General features: G+C 33.4%; 1 protein-coding gene and 1 long non-coding RNA gene across 5 annotated transcripts in view; both read left to right on the forward strand.

Annotated features, from left to right (window-relative positions):
* iglon5 (IgLON family member 5) overlaps positions 1–10,000 on the forward strand; it is a 236,897-nt gene that overhangs the window by 126,514 nt on the left and 100,383 nt on the right. The gene's annotated exons all lie outside the window — the stretch shown is intronic.
* Positions 4,054–9,783, forward strand: LOC311067235. Of its 2 annotated transcripts, XR_014603201.1 has the most exons (6): positions 4,054–4,297; positions 4,544–4,653; positions 4,749–4,792; positions 5,896–5,960; positions 7,548–7,649; positions 9,437–9,783. It is a non-coding gene; the product is annotated as an uncharacterized lncRNA (long non-coding RNA). The 2 variants fall into 2 exon arrangements; XR_014603202.1 differs by lacking the exon at positions 7,548–7,649 and having other exon boundaries at positions 4,085–4,297.

Raw genomic sequence — 10,000 nt, forward strand, 5'->3', positions numbered from 1 at the left:
GATGTTGAATGTTCTTTATAAAACGTTATTTTAATGTGACGAGTTAACACAATTAGAACATTTTATTTGCAACATTTTGAGAATATTTTGGGAATGTTGTTAAAGTTAAAGTTTGTACAATGATCTCAATATAACATTGTCCCAATGTTTCATAAAAACAAAAGAAGAACATTCTCTCTGTCACATTTATAGAATATTTTGAGGATATCATTGAGAGATGAGATGTTGAATGTTCTTTATAAAACGTTCTTTTAATGTGACGAGTTAACACAATTAGAACATTTTACTTGCAACATTTTGAGCATATTTTGGGAATGTTGTTAAAGTTAAAGTTTGTACAATGATCTCAAAATAACGTTGTCTTAATGTTTTGTCATAACAAAAGAAGAACGTTCTCTCTGTCACGTTAGGAAAATGTTTTGAGGATATCATTGAGAGATGAGATGTTTATTGTTCTTTATAAAACGTTCTTCTAATGTGACGAGTTAACACAATTAGAACATTTTACCTGCAACATTTTGAGGATATTTTGGGAATGTTGTTAAAGTTAAAGTTTGTACAATGATCTCAATATAACATTGTCCCAATGTTTTGTCATAACAAAAGAAGAACATTCTCTCTGTCACATTAGGAAAATGTTTTGAGGATATCATTGAGAGATGAGATGTTTATTGTTCTTTATAAAACGTTATTTTAATGTGACGAGTTAACACTATTAGAACATTTTACTTGCAACATTTTGAGCATATTTTGGGAATGTTGTTAATGTTAAAGTTTGTACAATGATCTCAAAATAACGTTGTCTTAATGTTTTGTCATAACAAAAGAAGAACGTTCTCTCTGTCACGTTAGGAAAATGTTTTGAGGATATCATTGAGAGATGAGATGTTGAATGTTCTTTATAAAACGTTCTTCTAATGTGACGAGTTAACACAATTAGAACATTTTACCTGCAACATTTTGAGGATATTTTGGGAATGTTGTTAAAGTTAAAGTTTGTACAATGATCTCAAAATAACATTGTCCCAATGTTTCATAAAAACAAAAGAGGAACATTCTCTCTGTCACGTTAGGAAAATGTTTTGAGGATATCATTGAGAGATGAGAGGTTGAATGTTCTTTATAAAACGTTATTTTAATGTGACGAGTTAACACTATTAGAACATTTTACTTGCAACATTTTGAGCATATTTTGGGAATGTTGTTAATGTTAAAGTTTGTACAATGATCTCAAAATAACGTTGTCTTAATGTTTTGTCATAACAAAAGAAGAACGTTCTCTCTGTCACGTTAGGAAAATGTTTTGAGGATATCATTGAGAGATGAGATGTTTATTGTTCTTTATAAAATGTTCTTCTAATGTGACGAGTTAACACAATTAGAACATTTTACTTGCAACATTTTGAGCATATTTTGGGAATGTTGTTAAAGTTAAAGTTTGGACAATGATCTTAAAATAACATTGTCCCAATGTTTCATGATAACAAAAGAAGAGCATTCTACTTGCAACATTTTGAGCATATTTTGGGAATGTTGTTAAAGTTAAAGTTTGTACAATGATCTCAATATAACATTGTCCCAATGTTTCATAAAACCAAAAGAAGAACAATTCTCTCTGTCACATTAGGAAAATGTTTTGAGGATACCATTGAGAGATGAGATGTTTATTGTTCTTTATAAAACGTTCTTTTAATGTGACGAGTTAACACAATTAGAACATTTTATTTGCAACATTTTGAGCATATTTTGGGAATGTTGTTTAAGTTAAAGTTTGTACAATGATCTCAAAATAACGTTGTCTTAATGTTTTGTCATAACAAAAGAAGAACGTTCTCTCTGTCACATTTGTAGAATGTTTTGAGGATATCATTGAGAGATGAGATGTTTATTGTTCTTTATAAAATGTTCTTCTAATGTGACGAGTTAACACAATTAGAACATTTTACTTGCAACATTTTGAGCATATTTTGGGAATGTTGCTAAAGTTAAAGTTTGTACAATGATCTCAATATAACATTGTCCCAATGTTTCATGATAACAAAAGAAGAGCATTCTACTTGCAACATTTTGAGCATATTTTGGGAATGTTGTTAAAGTTAAAGTTTGTACAATGATCTCAATATAACATTGTCCCAATGTTTTGTCATAACAAAAGAAGAACATTCTCTCTGTCACATTAGGAAAATGTTTTGAGGATATCATTGAGAGATGAGATGTTGAATGTTCTTTATAAAACGTTCTTGTAATGTTATGTGTTAACACAATTAGAACATTTTAATTGCAACATTTTAAGTATGTTTTGAGGATGTTGTTGAGATAACAGATTATATAATGTTCTCAGTAAAACATTGGCACAATGTTCCATAATAACAGAGGAGGAACATTATCAAATCAACGTTCGTAAAATGTTTTGAGTATATCACTGAGACCTGAGATGATGAGTGTTTTTTAAAAAAAATTCTTGTAATGTGACGTGTTAACAAAACTAGAACATTTTAAATGTAACATTTAGCAATCAAACTACACAATTATTGTTAAATTGAGCTTGCTGGTCTGACAGCAGGCCAACAGGGTTCACGATGGAACATATGGTGCATTTAAGTCCTCCTGGGAAGTTTGTATTCATGAGGTTTTACAATTTTGTTTAATGTTTTAAATTAATGAAGCCACTGTAAACTTTATCATCACATATTATACTGTTACATATTAATGCTATCATATTTTGTGCAGGCATTAGCTTACTTCATTGTCACTGCTAAATACCTAAGTATAGTGGTATCCCACAATGTTTCCCACTGACACACCCCTAACTCTTCAAGATCGGGGTTAAAGAAAATCCTGAGCTTCCTACTCATATTCTCATCATTGTGGTGGCGTTCAACTTGTAAATACGATCTTTATGACATGACTTGAATGCACCAATAGCTCTAGCTTAATTAGGGACAATCCATACAAACACTCTTTGCTAAAATACATTACAGACTGTCACAGTAAGAAGTTATTCGTCCTGTATCAACGCTAAAGGCCTAACCACTGCAGTCAACACCTTGGAGTATCCATGCTGTTAAATAAAAGTCTGTAGACAAGGGTTAGGGTTAGGGTTAACCTTAACCCTTAATTTCTAACCCAGACCCGGTTTCACAGAGTTTAGATTAAGCCAGGATTAGGCCTTAGTGCATTTAATTAGCTTTTAAAAATGTGCCTTAGAAAAAAGAAAAAGAAACATTACTGGTGTGCATCTTGAGACAAAACAATGGCACTGACATATTTTAAGATTTGTCAGTGCAAGTTGCTTTCAGGTAAAACAGCTCAAACGTGCATTTTAGTCTGGGACTACAGGCTTAAACCTTGCCTGTGAAACCCGGGGTATATGTTGTAACTTGTATAGAATTATGCCAATGTTACCAAAGTGTTGTGTTGGACAGAGGATTTACCCTAAACCAACAGGTTGTGTAACAGTGCCACACAGGGTGAAAAGCAAGTTGACATTATTAGGCATAAGAGTGTTTCTAAAGGAAAGGTCAATATTTTGTTAAAGTGCAAAAGGATCATTATGGGTCACATGAATGTAACTCTAATGTTACCATGATACCAATCCATTAGTTTTTCATGTAGGTAGGTATACAGAATTGTATATGAATAGCCTACATATGCAATGTTTGCTCTGTTTAATATATAATATGTTTGCTCTTTTAAACTGCTGTTTGGCAGAGCAGTGGTAAATATATGTTGTTATACATGGTATATATTATTTGTGTAATTTATTATTATTATTTATATGTTATTGTAAGTTTATTTTTTTTTATCATGCACTGCAATGAAGACACCATTTAACCAATTGATTAAATATAACAGCCAGCTTACAAATACAACTAAATAAATAGCCGTGCACATTTTTTTCATATTCTTTCTTTTAAAACATGTAATCTTTTCCTGTAATTGCAATGTTACCACATTATTGGCTGTCTCGTCGAGTTGTTTTGAGCATGATTGGCTATTCAGACTGTCATCCAGGAATCTGGCCAATGGCAGCTATGCGCGCCTTTTACTGGTCAAGTTTGAAGTTTGAATATTCGTCTGTTAGAGTCTGTGTGTGTGTGCGCGCTGCTGCTGCTCGGGAGGATCTTCAGTAGCCTACTAGCCTCCTTCGGTTCTGTGGCTTTTACATTGTTTAAAACATGGATTATTTTGCATCGTACTGTTACATTTTTATTTTGAGCGAGTTGCGGGATGTAAATGGACAACGAATTTTAACAACGTAGCCTACGTGTAACGGACATATTGCAATCTGCGGAAGGTAAATAACTTTATTTTATATAAAAATACATTCTGCTACATCAAAATATAGTGTGTTAAATTGAGAAGCTAATTTTAAATGCGACTAGAGCAATATCGATATTATGTCAATGTTTCAGGCTGCATGTGTAACGTTAGGCTAAATATTGTCAGCTAAGTTAGTTTTTGATAAAAATAAATAAAAATAAACCTCAGCATAGTCTGAGCTTTACAATGAGTGAACTGAGAACATTGTGTCTTTATACAGAGAGGAACTCGAACCACACTATGAAAACTAGGCTTTTGAATGATCGCGGGATATCGGCCTAACGTTACCGTCAAAATGATGAGTCATCATCATAATATGTTTTTGAGCTGGTGAGTAAAAAATTGCAAGCTTTTTATGTCTCTTTTAGTAAGTAAATACAAATAGCTAATAATATTGCTGTATGTGTGTGTTTCCCATTATCCAGGAATTTTGGGAATAAATTATCCAGCCACATGATCTTCAGTTGCGGTGAGTATTGTCATAGTAAAATACACGTGAAATAGAGGCAGAACATGTAAACTCTGCTCAAAGGCACACTGGTCCAAACCCTCCAGTCAAAATTGTACCTGTCTTCTTGATATGAGTTTTTATGGGCCTAGCTGACCCAAACATAAATGTCCTTTCAAAATGAAATTATTTTCAAACCTGTATGACTTCTGTGAAACACAAGAATGTTGGGAATAAAACAACATTGGAACCAATTTTATGGAAACAAATGTTCCCAATGTTTCATGATAACAAAAGAAGAACATTCTACTTGCAACATTTTGAGCATATTTTGGGAATGTTGCTAAAGTTAAAGTTGTACAATGATCTCAATATAACATTGTCCCAATGTTTCATGATAACAAAAGAAGAACATTCTCTCTGTCACGTTAGGGAAATGTTTTGAGGATATCATTGAGAGATGAGATGTTGAATGTTCTTCATAAAACGTTCTTCTAATGTGACAAGTTAACACAATTAGAACATTTTACTTGCAACATTTTGAAAAAATAAAATAAAATAAACCTCAGCATAGGAGCTTTACAATGAGTGAACTGAGAACATTGTGTCTTTATACATAACATAAATGTCCTTTCAAAATGAAATTATTTTCAAACCTGTATGACTTACTTCTCTGAAATACAAGAATGTTGGGAATTAAACAACATTGGAACCCATTTTATGAAAAAAAAAAAAAAAAACAGTGAAGTCATTTCTCAAGATATCTTAATTAAGGTTATACAAAATAAATTCATACAGTTTTGGAACAACATGGAGTACCGGTAAATAACGAGAGAACTCTATTTTTTGGATGAGCTGTTCTTTTTAGGACATGTTCCCAGGGTCCTTTGCTAAATTAACCATGGTTTTTATTATAGTAAAGTGTAGAAACAATATTTTTATGGTGGATTGATTACAATAATTTATTACCATTTAGTTAGTGTAGCAAAACCATGGTTAATGTTAGTAAGGGTTCTCCAGATTTATATAGCCTAACACTTAAGGAAAACATAAAAAATGGTCCTATGTCACCCAGATCAATAGTCTGTTAACACACATTAACACACTTTTTACATTTTCTTAAGATCAAGCATTGGACCAATGTTTACGGAGCAGAACAGGCACCAACAGAGAAACAAGTCCATCACTAGTAAGTATCCACTGCATTTTATAAAACCGTAGTCAATTTTAAACGCACAATGCACTCCAAAATAAAAATGATCTATTTTTTTCTCCCTCGTGCCAGATTTATATCTGTCCCAGATTTATATCTGACTTTCTTTCCACAGAGATTTTTAGAAAAATTATCATTAAAGAGAATCATATAAAGAGAAATGTGGGAGGAGCTTGAATTTATTGCCTAGCCCTGTTTGTTTGAACCGCGAGAGCCGTCAAAGCTTATGCTACTCCTATGTCATGCACCGACAAGAGCCTTTTATAGTCAACACGTCGGACGCAAGCAACTTGCACTTTTGCCCCCACCAACAACGCATAGTATTGCATACAACGGTGCGTCGCGTATCAAAAACTGGGACGACACATTTTTCTACTCATAGACGCATATGGCGGCCGAAGTGTAGTGATGCGTAGCCTTGCAGGCGCATATGCGTATCGATGCGTTGACTAACTCTTTGGGCGTAATTTGACTTGCATATGGCTGTCTGCTGGAAGCTAGTTATTTAAGTCGATAAAATTATAAATATGGTAGGGCTGGGGGAATTAACACGTTAATCTTCGCGATTAATTTGAGATGCTTAACGAGTTTATAAAAAAAATGCAATTAACGCAGCACTTTTTTTGCCTCATTTTAATGACTTCCTGTTGCGGAAAAGGCTGCAAAATATGCCGTCCCGCCCCTCCGTGTTCGGCGATCAGGTTTTATTCTCGCGCAGCTTTCATGACCGGGTCTTTTCCGCTCCGCGCTCTCCATTCCGTGTGTGTGTGTCGGCGCACTGACACACACACACAACACTGAGCAAACATTGAGCTCTTTGCTCAATGTTCTGCTCCGTGTTTGCGCTGCACGTTCTGCTCTGTCGTTAACGGCCCAAACGCTCCAATCATGTACCGATCACGCACTGGAAAAGCAAAGTCAAATAACGTGAAATTTCTCAGTAGTAGACTTCTGTGAAATAGCCCTACTGAGCTGGTATAGTCATGCTGGCAACAATGGTAAAATTACCTGCTCTGATCACATGCTCTTGTAATAATAGCTTTGTAGGACTATGTTTTATTTTGATAATTAGAAAAAAAAATTTATAATAATAAATTGTTAAATTTATTATGTTGATTGATTATTGAAAATAATAATATATTGATATATTGATGTTTAATATTATTTTAATACAGGGCTATTTTCTGTTCCTTTTTTTCCTTTTTGTTGTTTAATTAGGTTATTCTAAGTTTAAATATTGATGATTACAAGCTTGGGGGAAATGCAATTAATTGCATTTAATTACAGCAAATTGTGTAAATAATCAGTTACTTTTTTTAATCGATTCCCAGCCCTAAAATATAAAATATGGATATGTTTCTTACACAAACGCATCACTTCGCTTCACCTTTCGCCTTTATTAACCTGCCAGAGCCGTGTGGAGTACTTTTATCATGGATGGATGCATTTTTATGGACTTGTCAAAAAAATCCCACAGGGAGCTACAGAATAAGAAATCTTTGAAGTCCACTTTTTTACTGTCTGTTTCCATCAGTAAAATTACAGTTGTTTTTTTTCTCTCAGAATTGTGAGGCAAGAACACACAATTGCAAGAAAATATCAGAATTGTGAGCTGTCTTTTTTACTCCCCTCAGAATTCACCCTTCGAGGGAGTTTGATTGACAGGTATTTTTTACATTTTTATTTTACCAAAAATATTTTTTTCTAAAAAAATTACACAAATTAAACGTTGAGACTTTGTTTCAACTTTCATATCAAAAGTAACCTGCTCTGTCTTGTCTCTGCGTTTAAACGTTTCAGCGTTTTTTCTGTGATCCGCAATGTATTTTTCATTGCGTGACAACATGATGTGTGGCGTGAGAGCGCCATGGCTTGTTGGACATAGCAACAGTAACTAAAGGGGGCGGGTCTTTGCAAATTGCATTAACCATGGCTGCCTGTTAATTATCACTGGACTACTTCGCTCTCGCATCTCCCAAAAGTAAATTTTTTTTTGTTTTCTTGATTCCATTTGAATGGTTTAATTAAATTGCTATAACCAATTATTTAAAATGTAATGATTTAAGCAAAACGTTCTTCAAAGGTTAAACCAAACTTTTATTTGACGGATTGCCGTGTAGACCTTTGAGTTTCTCTGTGTTTTATGATATGATGATAGTTTTTCTCAAATGAAGCTAAAATGCTGCTGAAGTGACTCTCAGAGCAGCTGTATTGATGAAGTGCATTAATGTTCTCATATAGAAACGACAGCAAAAAAAAATAAGCCAGAATTGCTTTTTTTTCTCAGGTTTTACTAATTTATCCTGTGATTCTGACTTTCAAACGGCCAATTGCGAGTTTATATCTCGCACTTCTGAGAAAAAAAAGTTTGAATTGTGATTCGCAATTACCTTTTTTAAAAATTGTATTCCATGGCGGAAACAAGCTTTCATATGCACAGACAGTAGCTCACATTTAACATGCAGATTGTGCGCACACAGAAACCTACTGGAGCACAAAAAGTTAGTGTCAACACTGTCCTGTGATTTCTCAATAAGAAACAGAAGTTATAGCATATTTTTCTTTCTGCTTTTGAAGTAACTAAAACTTACAGCTTAGGTAATAGCAAAGAGACGATTCACAGGTATGATTAAATCACACTAGAAATTGTTCTATCTCAAATGCAGTACTACTTTATCTGTATCTGATTTAAAACAAGCAGAAATCTGTAAGAAATGTAACAATCCATAGACAATATAACTGATGAAAATGAGCTGTTACATCAGAGCAAAAGCATCGTGGGCAGTGCTGTGACATGCTGCAGCTGTGCTCAAGGCTACCTGAGTTCGAGGTTCACACTTCTCAAGCCAAGTTTGTAGTTTGTTAAAATAATTTAGCCTCTAGTTGTGTTATTAAAGGGATACTCCACTTTTTTTGGAAATAGGCTCATTTTACAACTCCCCCAGAGTTAAACAGTTGAGTTTTACCGTTTTCGAATCCATTCAGCCGAGTTTCTGATATTTGGAAGAATATCAGTAACCAGACAGTTTCTGGTCTCATTGACTTCCATAGTAGGAAAAAATATATACTATGGAAGTCAATGAGACCAGAAACTGTCTGGTTACTGACATTCTTCTAAATATCAGAAACTCGGCTGAATGGATTCGAAAACGGTAAAACTCAACTGTTTAACTCTGGGGGAGTTATAAAATGAGCCTATTTCCAAAAAAAGTGGAGTATCCCTTTAACATGTATATAATGGATTAAGTATATGTTTTAAATTACAGAAACAAAATAGATACTCATAAGGTATCATATTTATACTTTTAAATAAACTAATCTAATTAATTTCTGATTAATAATAAGGCTGGCTAATTTTGAAACTTTTCAAAGTCAATATTGCTTGTGATCTTAATATGTAATATGTATTTGTATTATTTTTGTTTACACTGTTGCATGATCTTCTTTTATAGGCTATGAGGAAAAACTCTACCATGCACACAGAGAATGGAGCTCAATTCTGCTAACTGGGATAGCAGCTGAAAAAGAAGAAGAGAAGAACAGTAGAACACCTATTAATGCAGATGACTTTATTCTTTTTCTGCAAGAACCAAGACAACCAAAGACTGATGATGAGCGCTCTGAGCAAACAGCAGTCAAGACGTGTGATTGCACATTGGACTTTACTGAGTTCTTCATTTAATGTTGGGCATCTACTGTACGCAGAACTTCTAATAATTTATGTGAATGCCATTCATAAACCTGTTAGATTTTTGTTTTATTTTAGAGATTAATAAAATTGTATGTTTTAACAATGTTATAGCTAAGCATTTTTTATGTTTAAGAGAACATTTTGGGAACAAAAATAAAACTTCCCACTAAAAAATGTATAAGAATGTTAAGTAGTATTTTTAAGAGTATTTTTAGAGAATGTTATCCTAACTTTTAGAAGAACGTTCTAAGAATAAAAATAAAACTTCCTGCTAAAAACTTTATAAGAATAAAGGGATAATGTTCTAAAAATGTTATGATTAAAC

This window comes from Abramis brama, assembly GCF_963993115.1.
Source record: "Abramis brama genome assembly, chromosome: 17".
NCBI lineage: Eukaryota > Metazoa > Chordata > Actinopteri > Cypriniformes > Leuciscidae > Abramis > Abramis brama.